Source organism: Phascolarctos cinereus, unplaced genomic scaffold, assembly GCF_003287225.1.
Source record: "Phascolarctos cinereus isolate Bilbo 61053 unplaced genomic scaffold, phaCin_HiC Scaffold_5;HRSCAF=322, whole genome shotgun sequence".
In the NCBI taxonomy this organism is placed as follows: Eukaryota; Metazoa; Chordata; class Mammalia; order Diprotodontia; family Phascolarctidae; genus Phascolarctos; species Phascolarctos cinereus.
Window position 1 is genome coordinate 176348670 of NW_027555958.1, and position 19625 is coordinate 176368294.

General features: G+C 40.0%; 2 long non-coding RNA genes across 2 annotated transcripts in view; both read right to left on the reverse strand.

The window, feature by feature from the left end:
* Positions 1-9013: 9013 nt before the first annotated feature.
* The window catches only part of LOC144457915 (uncharacterized), a 36361-nt gene continuing 25749 nt past the window's right edge, over positions 9014-19625 (reverse strand). The window contains exon 3 of the long non-coding RNA XR_013487518.1: positions 9014-9331. This is a non-coding gene — a long non-coding RNA (uncharacterized LOC144457915). The remainder of the gene's footprint in view (positions 9332-19625) is intronic.
* LOC144457569 (uncharacterized) lies at positions 11842-12657 on the reverse strand. Its single transcript, XR_013486990.1, has 2 exons — positions 12315-12657; positions 11842-12174 (listed from the first exon to the last, which is right to left on the reverse strand). It is a non-coding gene; the product is annotated as an uncharacterized LOC144457569 (long non-coding RNA).

The window sequence follows — 19625 nt, forward strand, 5'->3', positions numbered from 1 at the left end:
ATTGCACAATAGTATTCCATTGCATTCATATTCCACAGCTTGTTCAGCCATTCTCCAATTGATGGGAATCCCCTTAATTTCCAATATATTGCCATCACAAAAAGGACTGCTATGAATATTTTTGTACATGTAGGTTTTTTCCTCCCCCTTTTTTTAACCTCTTTGGGATACAGACCTAGTAGTGGTATTGCTGGATCCAAGGGTATGCACAGTTTGGTTGCCCTTTGGGCATAGTTCAAATTGCTCTCCCAAATGGTTTGATTAAATCACAATTCCACCAACAATGCATTAGTGTCCCAATTTTCCCACATATTCTCCAACATTTATCATTTTCCTATTTTGTCATGTTAGCCAATCTAGTAGGTGTGAGGTGGAACTTTAGAGTTGTTTTAATTTGCATTTCTCTAATCAAAAGTGATGTAGAACACTTCCACTTCTTCATATGTCTACAGATAGCTTTGATTTCTTCATCTGAAAATTGCCTGTTCAATAAATTTTCTTTTTTTGCTTTATCTCTGTCTTTCTGTCTACATCTGGCTCTGGTTCTACATTTCTTTCTCTTTCTCTCTATCTGTCTCCATCTCTTTGTCTCTCTCTCTCTCTCTCTCTTTGTCTTTGACTCTGTCTCTGTTTCTATCTCTGTCTGTCCATCTCTCTGCACTCTGAAGGTACACTTAGTAACTACAGGTAGAAGTGACCTGTGTGAAAGAGGAAGTTCATTCCACAAGATTTAACCTGATGGTGAGGATGCCTCCAAAGTTGCCAGCCTGGGTGAAAGGAAGGATAATCATGCTGTCAACTGAATTAATAAAGTTTGGAGAAGAGGAATATTTTTTGGAGGTGGTTGGTAGTAGTGGTAGTGGACATAAATACTTCCATTGTGGTCATGTTTAATTTGCATACAGATGAGATATCCAGAGATGTATGCCCAACAGGCAGGTGGTGATGCTGGACTAGCATTCTAAGAGAGAGGTTAGGGTTGGATATTTAGATTTCGGTAATCATCTGTGTAGATATGATCATCAAAACCATGGGGGATGTATGAGATTACCGAGGGAAAGTATCTGTAGAGAGAAAGTAGAACTGTTATCAGACAGCAATGAGAAGTACTCTTGGATGAAGAAAATTGGGAGGAAGATGTAACCACTAAGTGGGAGAATAGACTTACCTTGACCTCACTGTCTGGGTCCCTTTAAAGGGCAGAAGGATTTTCTGTCTATGGAAGCCACCTTTGATACTTGAGAGGCATCATGGTGTAGTAGATAGAGAGATGGTCTTGGAGTCAGGAAGACCTAGATTTGAATCCTGCCTCACACACTTACTAGCTGTGTGTCCATGGGCCAATCACTAAAATTTTCTGGGCCTCAGTTTCATCATCTACAAACGAAGGATTGAGATTGATACTTTTAACATCCCTTCCAACTCTCAATCTGTGATCTTGTAATGAATCCATGATCTCTTCCATATGGGTACCTCCTCCAAAGAAGCTAATTGACTCATGCCTTGTGAGACTCTTGTGTGATTTATGTCTTTATTCTCCTGTGAACTGTTCCTAAAGGACCCACCCAATATGCTGGGGACCTTTCTCCAGGTCTTTTAATATTCTGAAGGCACTAGTATAGAATTCAGGCTGTCCATCCTATTGTCCTTCATCTTTGTCTTGCCCACCTCCTTTTCTGCCCCCAGAAAAAAGATGTGATCTATAAACTGTTTGGCTCCAGGAACTAGCACAAAATCTAGCATCTAGCAGGCACTTAATAGATGCTTGTTGAATTTTAATTTAAACGTGGACTCCTAGAAATGATCCCAGTTTCTGTCTCAGACACAAATCTTAGTTTCAGCCTCCAATGTTTCTCCCACCTTGACCTTGGCTTTTTGACCATAGTTTAGTCCAGGACTTCTTAAACTTTTTCCATTCATGAACCCTTTTCCCATTTCTTCAGCATTCGCTCATATTGCGTGGCCTGAGGGCATGTGCAATGCAAAGTGCCCATGCTTTGTGTTCAGAACCATGGCTGCAGTGAAGTTGCATGATGCAACATGGGCAAGCACTGACAGAAACACCTCAGGTTCATTATGCGTTTGATTTTGAATTAAATTTTGATCATTGCGCATCCAGAAACCTTTTACTGTTGCCAAATTTTTTGCAACCCCAAACAAGGTTGTGACCCACAGTTTAAGAAGCTCTGTTGTCTTACCACCAACCTACCTTTTGCTGGTGCCCATTCTTCAACCTGCTTGTTTCAGTGATGAATCTCTACCCTTGTTCCAATCCTGAACCCTAGCTTTACTTGTGACTACTCAGGTCTAATGTTTAATGGATTGGCTTATGCTTATGCCCCAGTCTAAATTTTTGTGCCCAGGGCAAACTGGCCCAAACCCATCCTTAGATAAATTTTTAAAGATGAGTTTAAAAATAAGTTGTGTAGGAGATAGAGAAGTAGGGGAGGGAGGGTAGAGAACTGAGTGGGACAGACCTCAGGAGCTTACCTCTATAACTCATCTTGTGCCACTATTTTAAGTAATTATTCTTGCATTATAACTAGGTGCTAGGTTCAACTGTTTCAGTACTGCTGAAAGACTTTAAGGGCTATAAATTTAAAAATCCTGGTTCAAAACCCTACTCACCCTACCCTAGGTATAGTTCTGCTTCAGTACAAAAGCTGCTTTTGAACCCCAAGACTTGATCATTGTCCCATCTTAGACATTTCTTGGTCCAAGACCCAAAAGCTATCTTATCATAGATCCTCCACTAGGTTCTTGCAGCCAGATCAAAATCTGATGGCACAGGGCTAAAAATATTTTTCTCTGCTACCAGGTGTTCCATTTCCAAGTGCTTATCCTGTGGTCTCTTCTTGTTCTCAGCTGTCAACCAGCTAATCCCGGAACCACAGGAGCCAGTAATTCAGATGTGAACTGATGACTCAGAAAGTCCTAGATTTAGAACAAGAAGTGACCACAGAGGTCACCACAACATTTTCATTTTACAGATGAGAAAATTCAGGCACCAGGAAGCCTAAATTATTTGCCTGAGGTCACACAGATAATGTGCATCAGAGATTTGAATCCAGTTTCTCTGGCTGTAGAGATAATAATTTTTTTGTTGTGCCACATTGCCAATGTGTGTGTGTGTGTGTGTGTGTGTGTGTCTCCCATGGGATATTTGTTCTAATTCCTTTAGAACAAATGTTCTAAAGTGCTAAAAGTTGTGTTAAATTTCAGAAAGTTCCTGAAAGAATTCAGCTAAACTTCATCTACTTAGAAATTCAATTATGCTGTTACATAATTATGCTTCATGTCTGTGATAATAATTATTTCCTGACTTGTGGTAAGGTTCACTTAGAGAGAAGGCACCAACTCTTTTCTGTTGAATTGTGGATTATGAGCTCTTTGGAAAAATAATGTGTGTGTGTATGTGTGTGTGCACATGAGTGTATGAGCATGTGCATGTGTGTGCACATGCATGTGTGCGTGTGTGTATGTGTAAATACCAATAGAATGAGGTTCTCATGGTTTGTATCATCTAATTCACTTCACAAGGGAGTGAATACTTAAGAGCATGTTGGGCCCATAGAATGGTGAATAATACTCATTATAGCTCATTTTACAAGTTTCTGTGGTAGAAACATAGATTTAGCCCTCGAAGGAGCCTCAGAAGTCATATAGTCTAACCTCTTCATTTTGCAGATGACAAATATGAGGCTTGGAGAGGCTCAGTGACTTGCTCATGGGCACCTAGATAGTAGGTAGCCAGCTGGGTGGCACAATGCATAGAGTGCTGGGACTGGAGTCAGGAAGACTTGTATTTAAATCTGACCTTAGACACTTACTAGCTGTGTGACCTTGGGCCAGTCACTTAACCTGTTTTCTTGACTCTAAAATAGGAATCATGGTAGCACCTAGCTCCCAGGGTTGTTGTAAGGATCAAATGACATAATATTTGCAAAGTACTTAGCATAGTACATAGTAGGTGTTACGTCAATGCTAGCTATCATCATTATCATTAATTGTGAGAGGCAGGGTTTGAACCCAGATCTTTCTGGGTCCAATAGAGCTACTATGATTATCTCCATTTCATAGCTGGTTAAAATAGATTACTCTCAGTCTATCCCTAGAGAATGAGTTAGGACTTCATGCCAGGTCTTCTGAGTCTAAGTCCAATGATTTTTCTGTTGTGCCATACTGCCTCTCACACTAAAGGCATATTTCTTTTTAAATTATTTTTTAAAGTTTTAAACTAAGAAGTATTTTAAAAATTAATCTGTCTCCTCTCTCTATTAAACAAATTAAAACAAAAATAAAAATCCCTCAATACATATCTGTGCAGTCCAACAAACAAACTCCTACATTAGCTATGTCCAAAAATGTATGTCTCTTTGTGCATTTTAAGTTCATCACTTAAGATTTAAGGTTCAAAAAGAAAAAGTGACTGAATAGAAACTACTGAAAGCAAGAAACAAGTGACATTTTTCACCTTCATTCTTTTGGACTTGGGGTTTATCATTGTTTGATCAGCATTCTAAAGTCTTTCATTTTTCTCTATAATGTTATCATTGTATAAATTGTTCTCCTAGTTCTGCTCACTTCACTCTGCATCAGTTCATAAAGGGCTTCTGATACTAGAAGGGACATTCCTTTAAATACTGACATACAAAGAGAAGGCTCAAGAATTACTGGAACAAGTTTGGAGTCATCAATATCCATGCATTAGAAAGAAAGTTAGAATCATAGTGAAGGAAGGAAGGAGGAAAGGAGGGAGGGAAAGAGAAAGGGAATGGAAGGAAGGAATGGAGGAAAGAAAGGAAGGAAGGGAGGAAGCAAGGAAGAAGTGAAAGGAGGAAGGAATGGAGAAAGGGAAGGAAGAGAAGGAAGGAAAGAAAGAGGGGAAGAAGGAAGAAAAGAAGAAGTACTTATTAATCATTAACTATCTGCTAGGGAAGATGCTAGGTCCTGGGGATACAAATACAAAGGTGAGATAATCCCTGCCCTCAATGAGTTTATATTCTACAAATGAGAGACTGAGTGATGACCATGGAAAGAAGTTTTGGTCTGGGATATTAAAGAATTGTGAATGGAGCCAAAGGGCAATCATTTGTCATGTGTTTTCCAGTAGGAATGGTTGTACATTTTTCATTATTGATTTCCTCCTAAACAAGAAGCAGAAATGGGGTAGGGTGGCATCAGGATAGATGCCTGAGGAGGCCCTTGTTTCTTGTGGTTGGAAGGGATATGGTGGATCCTATTGTCTTTGTTGAGGAGGAGGAGGAGGAAGCAAGAATTCTAGAGAAAATGAATCTGGCCAATCAGGAAAATAATGCACATGATGACTACAATAATAATCAATGGAAAGTCAATAATCAGTACATGTTTATGAAGCACCCACTATGTGCAGAGCAAAAGATGAAACTGAACACTGTAATTTTAGAGATGAAGGAAATATGAAAAACTGATCCTTTCTCCCTTTGTTGAAGAAGCATGGTACTCTGGGTATGGGATGTTGGGATGTTGTCAGAAGTAGTCAATGGCTGGTGAGTTATGCTCAATTTTTAAAAAATTTTAAATCTTTGTCACAAGGAATGACTTTCTGGTCAGGGGAAGGGAAGGGACATTTAAAAATTGAATAAAACTTTAAAAAATTAAGCTACTAATTTAAAAAAAGAAAATGAAACTACTTGCTATAAATACTGTGGGTGAGACAGAAAACAGGTTGGGGAAAATCAATCACACTTCCTTTACAACTAATAATAGACACATTATTATCAAAGCACTATTTTGCTGGAGGCCAGTCCAGTCAGGCTGGTTTCTGTTCTACTCTTGGAGGAGGGGTCCCTAAAGTGCTTACAAGTGGAAAGAATAATGAGACCATGACCTAAGCCCTTGAACCTCACATAAAACATTTGCACCATTTGAATCCATTTATCATGTATTTTTGTATATTACAGTTAATTGTGTACATGTCTTCTCTTCTTGGTAGATATGACTATAAACTCCATGAAGGCAGGGACTATATTTACCTAAACTCTTTACTTCCTCCTATGCCTAGAAGAGCGTTCCACACACAGAAGATACTTCCTAAATGTATGTTGACTTGAATTGTCAAATAGGAAATTATGATTCTGTTAATTACTGAAAAAAGGGGGTTAAAGTGAGAAAAGGCCTCATGAATTGTCATTTCCACCCACTGTTTCTGGAAGTCTGCATCTCAGAAGTTCTGAATCATCTGAATCTTCTGCTCCAGAACTGAGCAGGTGGATGGGAGTAGCAGCTGCTAAATTCTCTGGTAGTAAACATTTCACAAGTTCTCCTTTGCTCTCCTTTCCTCCCTCCTCCACATTCTTCAGAAGGGGCAGTCCCCAGAAGCACAGCTGCAGACTTGGAACTAACAGCCAGGTACTTGGTCTGCCAGTTTTCCCAGCCAGCACCACACTGGGTGCCAGGGCTTCCTTCAAAGTCCCAGACCATAGTCATTGGAGAGGGGTAAAAATTCCCAACCCAAATGAAAGACAGGACTTCCCTTTTCTACAAAGGAGAGAGTGATTATTCCTTCATCACTCCTCAGGATGGTTTTTAAGACTGAAAAGATACCAGAGAAGGAGAAGAGCCTTTCAAAATCTAATTTCCTCTGGGTCAGACAACTTCCCAGGTTAGGCTGGCGTCTTCCTGATAGTCTTTGGGCCCTTTAGAGAGTGGGGAGGGGGCAATAAGCATTTGTAGGCTCTGGAATTTTTGCCTACTGGCATGGCATCATGGGAGTTTGTCCAGCCTGCTTTAGACTGAATGCTCCCAAATTGTTCTGCTACCAACTCTGATAGTGTAGCTTCTATTGTTTCCAGACTTCTCTAGCCACTACTTCTGTCTTTTCCATTATCTTTCCCTCAATGTCCCTAAGTCAGTAAGGCACCCCTATTCCTTTCCCAGCTATCAACAGTTCCTCAACTCTCAATACAACTCTGCGATGCTAACCATGTGTGGCAGTATGAAAAAAAAAAACCATGACTTGGGAGCCCAGGTTGTACTCAAATCCCACATATGACATTCATTATCTGTGTAAATTGGGAGAAGGGGGCAGCATTTAACCTCTTTTGCTTCTGTTTGCTAATCTATAAAATGAGGGACTTGGATTAGGTGATCTTTGAGGTCCCTTCCAGCTCAATGATCATATGAAAGGGAGATTCTGTGGTGGGTGGTGACAAGTTGTTCTCCATTACCACTAAGGACAGAACAAGAGTAAATGTGTTAAAGCTACTACAGATGAGACTTATGAAAAACTTCTTCATATTGAATACGGTATCCCTCTTGTGGGAGTGGAGCAGAATTTATTTTTTCCATGAGAAACCTGGGGTATATAATATACTCTTGCTCTCAAGTGGGCTATTACATCAACAATGAAATGGTTGAGACATTCTACAAAGAATTTGATGACACCTTCCAGATTAAATCAATATACACTTTGATCCTGGACTACTTCAAGGCAAAGATGGGAAAGGGTGAGAATGGGGATGAATATATGAGAAAGCATGGCTTAGGAAGACGAAATGAGAGAAGCCAAAGAACATATATTACATTGAAGCCTTATGACTTTATATCATAAACTTAATTTGAGAAAAGAATTGGTAGGTACCGGATGTAGTGAGCACCAAATAATACCAAATAATAAAGAACAAGATATATTATATTTTGGTGGAGAGACAGAAACTGTTATTGATGAGGAAGTTAACCTTGAGTCAGCTTTCTGTGTCCAGGCAGACCATCCGTTTGTCAGAATGAATCTCAAAATTGACAAAAACTAAAAAGAAAGAATAGTAATGATAAAAAGATATGGTATACAATTAAAATAACTTAATTCTAAACTATTTCAATAAGTAACTGCCAATAAATAACCAAAAATGGACAGTAGAAATGATCTTGACACTGACTATAATATAATTTCATCCACAATAGGCCAGAAAACATCTGACTTATTTGCTAAATGGAGTGAGATGAGAGCCAAAGGCTATACCAGGTTAGAATATAAGCTTTTTGTAAAATCTTACTAAGAAAGTTGATGGACCTCCCCATTAGACTGTGAGCTTCTTCTTTTTTTTTCTTTCTTTGTTTCTCCAGCCCTTAACACAATGCCTGGTACATAGCAGGTGCTTAATAAATGCTTGTTGACCTCACTTGGATGACTATGAGTGAAATAGCTTCATAAAGCAGAGAGAAGAAGTAGAGGTAACCTAAGGGCATTTAAGGAGGAAAATGAAAGGGCAACAAACAAAAGAAAAATGGAAAAGATTTGTAAAAATTATTATAAGAACTGTTTTCTCTACAGCTTATGGCATAATCTTCCTATACTTGGATCCTAATAACATGACTGTGCTGATATGCTTATCAGAAAAAGGGTTCTCAACCTGGTGTCCACGGATAGATTTCACAGGGAACATGGACTTAAAATTTTTTTGATAACTATGTTTCAATATAACTGGTTTCCTTTCTAATTCTATGTATTTTATTTTATGCATTAAAAACCATTATTTTGAGAAGGCTTTCCCAGACCGGCTTTAACAGACTGCCAAGGGGGTCTGCAACACATAAAACATGAAGAACTCCTCTTATAGGAAGTAGAAACAGCACTAAAGAAAACAGACAAGGAAAGTGTATATGAACCAAGTATATATAGAGAGAGAAGGTCCATGCTAGAGGCAGCACAATTGTGAGGACACTGAAGGACTAATATACAATATATCTAAAAGAGGGGAAAGGTACAAAGGTGGGGGAAAAAACTTAAATACTGAAAAAAGAGACTGAGAAATAACCTATATGCCATCTATTCCACTGAAAATTTTTATGCTCTATTTATATGTAAATTGAGGGCATCCTTGAAGAAGGAATAAGGAGGGAACAAACAGGCTTTCCCAACTGACATTAGCAATGGACCACATCTTACCATTTTACAGTTAACTGAAAGCTACAGAGAATATTAAATCCCATTGGCTTGTTGTTTGTTAATTGACAAAAAAAAATTGACTCTGTAGAACAAAATGCTATTTTATAGGTTCATTTCCAACAAGGTGTCTTCCACACAGAGAAAACATTAAAACCATTCAAGATTCTTTGGAAAATAAAACAATAGGAATAATCCTGATCAATGACCATCCTACAGAAATATCAGATGAATCATAAAACAGGTAGATATATGCTCCATAAAAGTATTTGCAATTGTGATGGAGGAGATTCAATACAGCTTGAAGGTTGAAGAGGGATTCCTCATCAATGATGAAGTCCTCCAGATGTGCTACAGTTTTCAGATGCCATTGTGCTGATTGTATCAATTCCCAGAACATTGCAGAGCCTGTTGGAAGAGATTTGTAATCACTCCAAGGAGTTCGGCCTGTCTGTCCACACAAAGACCAAGTGGACAAAGAAAGTCTATTGCTTTGATTGCAATATAGATTTGAATGGACAGCCTACAGAACTTGTCTAAAAATATGTACAACTGGGACTAAAGGTAGATTGATAATGACTTGGGCTCAGAGTTAAATAAGAGGAAAAGAGAAGGGGGGATGGTCTTTAGGAAACTACAAAGCTACATTAGTGACCCCATGTATCCTATGGAAACAAAGGCTTATTTTTAAAAATGCCAGCATTCTACCAGGGTTGCTATGTGGCAGCAAGACATGGAATGTAACAATCTCAGCAGAATTAAAAATGAATATTACATAGAGGACAATGGAGAGGGTCATGATGGGTATTAGCAGGCTGTAACTTACTACTGAAGAAGAATGCCAAAGAAAAACAGAAATAAAAGATATCGTTGAGGAATTGTATGATAGAAAAGTATGGTGGAGGTGGGTAGGGATTGCAGGTAACTTTGAGATTTCAAAAGAAAGCACATCCTAGCAACATCTGGTGGACTCAATGTCCCCAGGATGTGGGAAGGATATGTATGAGCGCCACAGGATGGGCCAGCATGAATGTAATGTGCTTTGCTGGAGCACATGAATTTGGTCACAGTTCCATTTGAGTATTTGGATACTGCTAAGGGTGATTGTGGATTCCTCTTCTCTAAACATTTGAAAAACAGGACAGATACCCTAGCTGTGTAGATACAGCTGGAATGGTACCTGGAGGCAAAGGAATGGATAAGATGACCTCCCATTTGTAAACAATGTCACACATGTGAAAGGGTAGAAGGATGAAATGGAGCTAAATGCTTTTGAAATGAATGGCCAGGGCTGGGCTCTCTGAAAAATTGTGTAAAACTAGTAAAGTTTCTCTTTGGCAATTTTCCACCTCTGCTCTGTGTTTTTCCTCCCTCTTAGGTCTACATTTTTACTCCTTCTTATAAGACCACTCAACCTGAGGCACTTATTCTTGCTCTTAAATGGAAGTCAACTAATCCCAGCAAAGGTGTTAATGAATAATTGAGGTGTTAATTTCCAATAGGGAAGTGGGGGACACCTTTAAGGTTTTTTTTCTCTATTAGTCCATGAAATCAGAAATCGGGAATGCTATACTCCAAAGAGCTCAAAGAAAGAGGAAAAGGATCAAATATAAAAAAAAATGTATAACCGGTGTTTGTAGATTGGCAAAGAACCGGAAACTAAGGGGAGACACATCAATTAAAGAATCGCTAGACAAATTATGGCACGTGAGTGTAATGGAATAATACTGTGAAAGGAATTGTTGATGACTTCTTGAATGACTATGAGCAAAACAGTCTCATAAAACAGAGAGAAAATGTAGAAGTATCCTAAACGCATTCAAGGATGAAAATGTAAGGAGGACATCAAATAAAAGCCGAAAGACTTGTATGAATTGATAAAGATTGAAGTGAGGAGAACCAGAAGAGCAACTCAGACAATAACAACAACATTGTTGAGAAAAAACAACTTTGAAACATTTAAGATTTCATCAACACAAATAACTAACTGTGATTCCAGAAAACCAATGACGAAGAGATGTGATACACTCAGGGTGCAGAATGAGACATACATTGTTTTGGACGTGACCAAATGAAATGGGTTTTACTTGACTATGTATATTTGTTAGAAGAGTTTTGTATCTTTCTCTTTTTTTATACAACAGAGGGAAGGAAGAAGGAGAAAAATAGTTTTGTTTATTGAAAAAAATTAAATTAATAAAAGAAATTGGTATAATACATTTTTTGTTAGCTTTCCAACATGGTGAATTTTTTTTAAAGCAACAAAACTTTATCCATCTAGAAAAATTAATAAAAATCCACCAAACATTAATCATATAAAATGCACAGATATATATGTATAGTAGCTCTTTTTGTGTGACCAAGAATGAGAAACTGAAGGGATGCTCATCAATTGAGGAATGGCTAAACAAGCTATGGTATATGGTTGTAATGGAATATTATTGTCCTATAAGAAATGACAAGTAGGATGATTTCAGAAAAACCTGGAAAGACTTACATGAACTGATGCATAGTGAAGTGAACAGAACCAGGAGAATGTTGTACACAGTAACAGCAATATTGTTTGATGAAGAACTATGAATGACAGCTGTTCTCAACAATGACCCAGGACAATCCCAAAGGACTAATGATTAAGCCTACTATCTACCTCCAGAGAAAGAACGGATATTTGAATACAGACTGAAGCATGCTATTTTTCACTTTCTTTTTTTCTTTTATTAGAGTCTTCTTGTACAAAATTACTAATATGGAAATATTTTACATAATTGTACATGTATAACCTATATCTGATTGTTTACTCTCTCAGGGAGTGGGGAGGGGAGGAAGGGGGAAGGGTTACACTTTGGAACTCAAAACTTTAAATAAAATGATAAAAAAAAATTGGGGGCAAAAGCACAGTTTTAGCATTTAGTCACTGAACATTTAAGTCGATCACTCTCAGAATGCTGGTTATGAACAGATTGAACCCCATTAATTCTCTGAAACTGGGGGTGGAGGTTGGACAGGGGGTGGGGTGGTTTTGGCATTCAGTCAGGCACAACCCAATTCCAGCTCTGAGTTTACATTACTGATGGGTGGTTCCTACCAGCTTTGGTGTGAGTAATTTCATCAAAGAGATAGCACTTTCATATAATCGGCCTGGGATGGATGTAGGGGAAGCTCATAGCCAGAAATTTCAGAAGGTAAGTCCTTATGTAATGCAGAACATTATTTTACCATTTGGGTAGTAGAACCCTTTAGGCCATGGAAAACTCCAAATTCCTTAGCAAGACCCTCATCTGGCTGCTCAGGCTCCAGCCCTCAGATCATGTCTCTGGAAACCTCCAAATTCCTTAGCAAGACCCTTATCTGGCTGCTCAGGCTCCAGCCCTCAGATCATGTCTCTGGAAACCTCCAAATTCCTTAGCAAGACCCTTATCTGGCTGCTCAGGCCACAGCCCTCAGATCATATCTCTGGAAGCCTCCATTGTGAGAAAGTTTGCAGAGCATTATCATATCTACACAGAGGGAGAAGGGTGTCCTTGACCAGCCCCCCCCAAAAAACCTCTTCCTCTTGCCAGACTTCAAAGATCCATCCCCCTCCCTGTCCTGTATACTCCCTATATAAACCCTAGCTCAACCCCTGATGGGGGCGGCTTGATTTGGATGTGAATATCCCTGGCAGCCGCGCGCTAATAAAGTCCACAATTTAAAATTAGCTTGGGTCGTCAACTCGCTCATTTCTCGGTATAACATTTTGGAGACCCGCGAGATAGCAGCGTACCGTGGCACTGCAGAGACCCACCTGGAGAGGACATCGGCCTCGGGAGGGGGAATTGTTCTGTTCTGACTTCTAGGGGAGCCGGCCCCTGATGATGTTCCAGGGCCCCAGGACTCAGGACTAGGAGAAGCCTCCCTCCCCGACTCCGACTGTACCTCATTTCGGCCCTCGTGGACCTGGTAACCCTCTGGAGGTAAATGTTTGCAAACCTGTTTTCTGGTGGGGAACGAGTGCCAGACGTGGCAGAGCACCTAATTAGTGCCTCAATCCCCCAGGCACCCCGAGACGTCGGGACTATGCCTGTATCTGGTTCCTGGTACCCGGTTTCTGGTTCCTGGTTTCTGTCTTAGTTCTGTTGGGCCCGTGTCTCGTTCCTGGTTTCTGTCTCAGTGTTGGTCTATTAGTTTATATGTGTAGAGATTGTGTTTTTAAGAGATTCTGTTTTGCAATCATCTGCCTGAAGCCACCTCTGTTTCATACTGAAAGACAGGTGTCAGACTGGATTGCAGACAGTTTTCTCCAGACTTCCATTGGGAGGATGTGTTTGTTTCAGGCTTTTATTGTTTGTCTGTGTCTATGTTCTGCAATAATGGGGGAATACGGCCAGTATATCATTTCCCTCCCTTTTGGGTTGTTTGCAGCCAGACAGCCAAAGGCTGCAGCAGGACTCTGAAAAGTTGCCTTCATTCTCCCCCTCTCCCTCCCCAGGTAACAGCAGCTTCAAAGCAGTGCGTGGATGGGAGAGGGAAAGAGAGAAGAATACTTTATTATTTAGGTTATATGGTTGGTAGAGGGCAAGTTGGGAAGGATTTTTGAAGTGTCAGGTCAGAATTAGAAAGGAATGAGATATGTACAGGTTTTAAGAGGATTTTAAATCATTAGAAAGAAAGGCAAGGAAGTTTAAGCATGTAGGAGAGAGGACTGTGTGTAGAAAATTTGAAGGGAATATGATTTAGTTGCATGGTGTGACTGGAGGTTTTGAAAGTGAGAAGGTTTTGGGACTTTTGCATGAGTAATAGTTTCTCTCTCTTTGCATTCTAACTCTGGCCAAGTTTGAGTGTGGAGACAAAGAGAAAAGTTCTTGTGTACCATAACATAGACAAATGGTTTATATGCTGAGGACAGCTTGCTGGGTTTAGTTGATATTTTCCCACGAGCCCCAGCTCATCCAAATTGGTAAATATGTGAGGTTTTCAATTTGAGCATTTGTTACACTGTTTTGCACTTAGGTACATTGAAGGAAACTCAGACGAGTGGATTGTTTTGAGTGCACAGTGAGGGCAGTTTGAGGAGAGACAGAGGGAATTATGTCCACCCACCTTTCAGGCTAGATCCCCGGGTGGGTTCTTTTAAAGATTGGTCATTATGGGAAAGAAAAAGCAATCAGAATACTGGTCCAGTACATTTCTAAGTTAACAAGGGTATTGCATTTGGGAATATATTTTTCTACCCTCCAAAACTAATAAATAAATAGGAGAATGAATGGGTTAGAATAAACTTCCAAATTTTATTTGGAGGAAGTTTCACCTATAATTCTTATCAAATCTGTGTAAACGTTTTCTGTGTTGTGAAATTCCTGAGTAAATGAGAATCTTGAGATAAAAATTGAGTAAATTTTTAAAGTTTGATAATATTTGTTATTGTGGTAATGTTCTTCACGCATTATAAAAACTGAATTTTTTTCTCTGTTTTTGACTAAGGAACTTTGTGATGTCTAGGAATTCTGTAACAACTAGGAATTTAGTTTGTTATGGTACTTTGGGAAGTTATTTATGTTACTTGAGGACATTTTACATCAACTTAGTTTTAATGAATTCCATTTTTAAAGGTTTATTTTTACTTTAAGGTAGAAAGGAAAGATATCTATCGCCTTAAAAATTTCTAACAAATGTTTTCATGAAAGTTTAGTGATTATTCCTTCTAACATCAGGATAAACTGTAAGCTTTTTTAGAAAGGGAAATACTTTTTACAAAGTAATGTTTTGCAAAATCTTTTTGTATGATTTTTAGAAGGCCTACTAAATTTCCATTTGCAAGCTAATTTGTTGCAATAATTTAATACTGATAACAATTATGTCTTAATCCACTGTGAATTTTCTATGTTTCATTCCTATGTAAATTGTGTCCTTGAATTGGCCTTAAATGGGTGCTTTCAGAGAAACAGAGTCAATGGTTCCTGCTTCAGGTAACATAAGAAAGGGCACTGGTCTCAAGAATGTGGGTTTGAAAGTTCAATGCCCCACTCTAAGTTTTTAAGGGGTGGACGTAGAAGTGAAAAAGATAGGACAGCTAAAACATTTTAGCAGAATCTGGAAGTTTTTGAGATCATTAAGGAGTTTTTAAACACCTCTTTACAATCTTGTCACTCCTTTCCCCCACTTCCTCCCCTTGAGTCAAGAGGGTATCTCTGTGTGGGGATCCCAAACAGCACTGGGTTTCTCTTAACCCCTTTCATCCCAGATCAGATTAGGAAGAGAGTGTTTTACCCCCTCTCCCCTGCCCGCAAATTCACCTTCCCCCACCTGGCTATAGGAAGGAAGGGGAGGGGCAGCAGCTACAGCCTGGAAGTATTTCCAGCATCAGCCATGGGGAGTAAAAGGGGATGGGTCAAGGTAAAGAAGCCAGTCTATAGGGATGGGAGTGGCCCCAGAAGACTGTTGGACCTGGTGAAAGGGTCTAGAAAGAAGAAAGATTTTTTATTGGGTCAATTGTATTAGTTATGTTGCTGGAAGGGCAATTTCTTTTATAATCTAGAATGTTAAGTTAATTGTGTCTTCAGAAGCAAAAAAAGGAGTCAATTTGGCTGTTGGGGCATTTTATATGATCCTGTTTTGTAACATTTCCTTTTAAATATTGTAATTCAAGGAAGTATAAAAGTTTCAAATTTTGTCTCTATTGAAAGGGAATTTTCAGTTGAAATTGTTTTGTTATAATTTATAAAATTTGTGAGATTGTTAACTAAGTTTTTGGGGTTACTGTTTTAATATCAAAACCTAAGATTGTTAATTGACTACTTGTGTGTGAAAAGGAGGGGCACATGGCAATTCCCCTTATTTTGTAAACTTGCCAGGATCCCTGGAAACTATGGGGGGGGGGCAAGGTCATCTGCCCTAAAAAAAAAAAATGCAGCTTCCATATGTTTGTTTGACATGTGGCATGGGAAGGAAATTTTCTTAATTGAATGGGTTGTAAATTCAATAGAGTGGGAAGGTGTCAAAGTGTCAGTTGAAATTATAGACCAAGATATCTGTGTTTCTTTTACCATTAACATGACATAGCATAGTCTATGTCCATAAGATACCGAGATAAGAAAAGTCCCATTGTTCTGGAGAGTGTTTGGTCCCAGACAGTGATAACAAACAGAAAGAATGTTGGTCAGTTCTATCTGGTCCTGGAAAGGGGTGTTTTTGGTTCACTTGAAAAAAAAAGAATTAGCTCAGGTTTTTTGGCCCTTATTGGGGTTCAATTGATTATACTCACCTCAAGATGTTCCCATTGTTTAAAGGAATTATGAGAGCAGTAGTATTTTTCTGTGATCAGTCTCTTACTATTACCAATGTGAGATTAAATTCTTATTATCCAGGATTTGTGATTTTATGGGACAGACATTTACTATTGTTTTGAGCTTTGATTACCAGGGTACTTGTCTGAGTTGCCATAAAGCCAATAGTAGAATGGCATGTGCTGCAGGCTGATAACTGATAAAGGTGGAAGTCTGTTCCTGGGAAGACTTTTGAGGACAACCTTGGACACAGCCTAGATAGGATCTTCTTGACTCTATTTCCCAATTGTGCTATTTCCTTTTTTGAATCAAATGGAGCTAAGGAAGTTCTTTCCTTCTGATATGATATATGACCCTGTCCCTCTGGAACATCCCTGTGTTACCGTAATAGGATGCAAGTACATTCATGGCCACATAATAATAATATAGGGATAACATCCCCCTAAGGAGGAAATGTTTACACACAATAATAGGACAAAGGTGTAATGTGATAGATGTCTAATTAAATAGGATAGCAAATTTTGAGAAAAACAGTAGGATTAGACTGATATGATTGGCTTCCAAGATGTATCTATCATAGCAATCCAAGCTTTAAGCATGTTTAGGTAGGAAGATCACAGTTTTGGATTTTTACACTAAGCCAGAGAAGCAGAGCTCCCTTTTTGAACTGCCTATGAATTAAACCGATTGTACATGAACAAGGAACTTAATGTCAGTTAATACAGGTAATACTGATTGTATTGATTTGTATGATTCCTGTCTAAGGTTTTCTTTGTTACCCTGATTACATGTAAATCTCTCTTTTCCAAACTAGTCTATTGTGAGCTCTCTGATTAGTTTAATCTGTACCTGACTTAATGTAATTATGCAGTTTTGCGAATTATGAGTAAACTTTGTTATATTGTTTGAACCTAGTCCTGTGTGACTGGGAAAACTGAACTATCTCTATGTGCCTTTAACTAAAAACTTATGAGGGATTCTGGAATACTTAGGAATTCAGTTTCCTTAATACTACTCTGGAATTTGTGTTATTTAAGAACTTTTGTACCAATTTAGTGAAGTTTTATGAACAAGAGTAGAAATGCAGGCAAGCTTTTTAGAGCTCATTTTGGAAATGTTCCTTAGGCAATGTGACATCTTAGGGTACTATAGAACTGGGACTTGTGTTCCTGTTGTGTTCCTATATAAGTTAAGGTTCTTTACAATTAGGTCAGGGGTTTGTGAGAATGTTATTTTGTTATTTGGGTAATATCACACTTGTTTAAAGTTGTGTTACAATTAATAATGTTAAAAGAGAAATGGCTTGTGGTTTATCTTGTCCATGTTATCAGAGAAACATGGCATGACTGAAACATTTAAGATCCTATATGTACTGTGTTAAAATGGATTCTTTCATATATCTATGTATGTATTGGGGCCTGTGGATTAATGTAAGGTATGCATATTGTTGTTTGCTCTTGTTTACTATTTAGTGGGGGGTTGGCAGTATGGGTCCGGCTCTTACGGCAGTCCTCTTCTTTGGATGATTCCTTTGCCAAAAACTAAAAGGGGGAAGTAGGAACTCAGGGTGGATGGCACTAATTCTTCCTTAACCAAGTTCCTGCAGGGACTCCAGAAAGAAAACACAGAGGACTCTTCTAAAATCTGTCCAGGACACCTACCAGTCTCTACCTGTCAGCCTGTACCCGCTTTCAGCACAGGAGACCCAGTCTTGGTCAAGAAGTACACTGCCTCTGGCCTGGAACCTAAGTGGAAAGGTCCCTACACCATGATCCTGACCACTCCAACAGCCATAAAGGTGGACTCTATCCCTGTCTGGCTTCATCATTCACGAGTAAAGGCAGCCGCTTCATCTACCAGTCCTGAGAAATGGGAAACGATACCTGGTCCAGATCCCCTCAAGTTGCGTCACTCCCGAACATCCCCTTCCTAACCTTTTCCCTTGTTTTTTTAATCCTTTGCATTGGACATCCTAATCCCCATGCTCCTTTGCCAAAACCTCAGTGGGTCCTCAAATCTAGGGGCGCTAACCCCGAATACACCCTTACTATGTCTGACTGCCTACCTGGACCCCAAGGCCCTGGTGCCCTCTTCAATGTTCCAAAACCACCGTGCTCTGTCATCCCTTCCAAACCCTTTCTCTGCCAGGGGTTAAGGGTATGTCAGCCTCCTGAGTACTTTGACCTGACAGCATCTTTTACCCTCATGGCCAACTCTACTTATGTGACTCTTGTTATCCCTAATCAACAGTCCCTCCAGTGTCTCACACCCCAGACCTGGGGTTTGTATGCCTGTAAGAGGGGAGAAGGAGTGCTCCTCTCTGTGTATAAACAGGTCCCTGAGAGGTCCCCTTTGCCCATCGGTCCCCTAGGAGGACTGGCCCGCCCACCTGAAATTCCTCCCAATCCTCTGTCCCCCACTAGGATCCCCTCCGACCGGCTCAGCACCCCTCAACCACCTAAGATTCTTCCCAATCCTCTGGCTCCTAGTAGGACCCCTCAGGCTGATCCCCCTCACCCCTCAATTATAAGACTGCTCCGAGCCATCCATAGCATTGTCAACTCCACCAGCCTGACCTAGGACCTAGCTGCTGGCTGTGTATGGATGCACCACCCCCATACAATGTGGGAGTGGCAGTTAATGGTTCTGTTTCCCATAGCCCAGACTCGGAGAATTGTCGGTGGGAACAACCTAAGTTGACCCTGGGGAATGTCCAAGGAAAAGGTACCTGTCTTACCTCATCCACCACATCCCTGAAAACTTCTCCTTACTCTCCTGTCTGTAATAGTACTGTGGTTGTTCCCCAATCCTCCTCCTCTTTTTATTCAGCGCCATCCGGCACTTGGTGGGCCTGTCTGGATGGGATCACACAGTGTGTCTCCGCTGCAGTGTTCCTAAAAGAATCTGAGCCTCTATGTATATTAGTCTCCATTATCCCCAGGGTCTCCCTTCTTCAGGGCCCGGAGGGTTGGGAGTACTTCAGTCATGAGGGCAGTGTGTCCTACTGAAGCAAGCGAGCTGTTCCCCTCCTCATCCCTATCCTCAGTGGGTTGGGGTTAGTGGGATCAACTGCTGTGGGTACCGCTGCCCTAGTCCGAGGAGAGGCCAGTTACCAGGAACTTAGTGCTCAGGTCGATGCAGACCTCAGTCAGTCATCTGGAGCACTCTATATCCCAACTGGAGAGACAGGTCCTCCTTGGCAGAGATGGTTCTGCAGAACCAGAGGGGTTTGGGCTTATTGTTTCTCAGGCAATGCGGCCTTTGTGCCACCCTAGGGGAGGCCTGCTGTTTCTATGCCAATAACTCAGGTGTAGTTCAGGAGAGCCTTTCCCTAGTATGGAAAAATAGTGCAGACAGGCAGAGGGAACGAGAAGGGAACGAAAATTGGTACCACAGCCTGTTTCGGACTTCCCCATGGTTAACCATTCTTATTTCTGCCT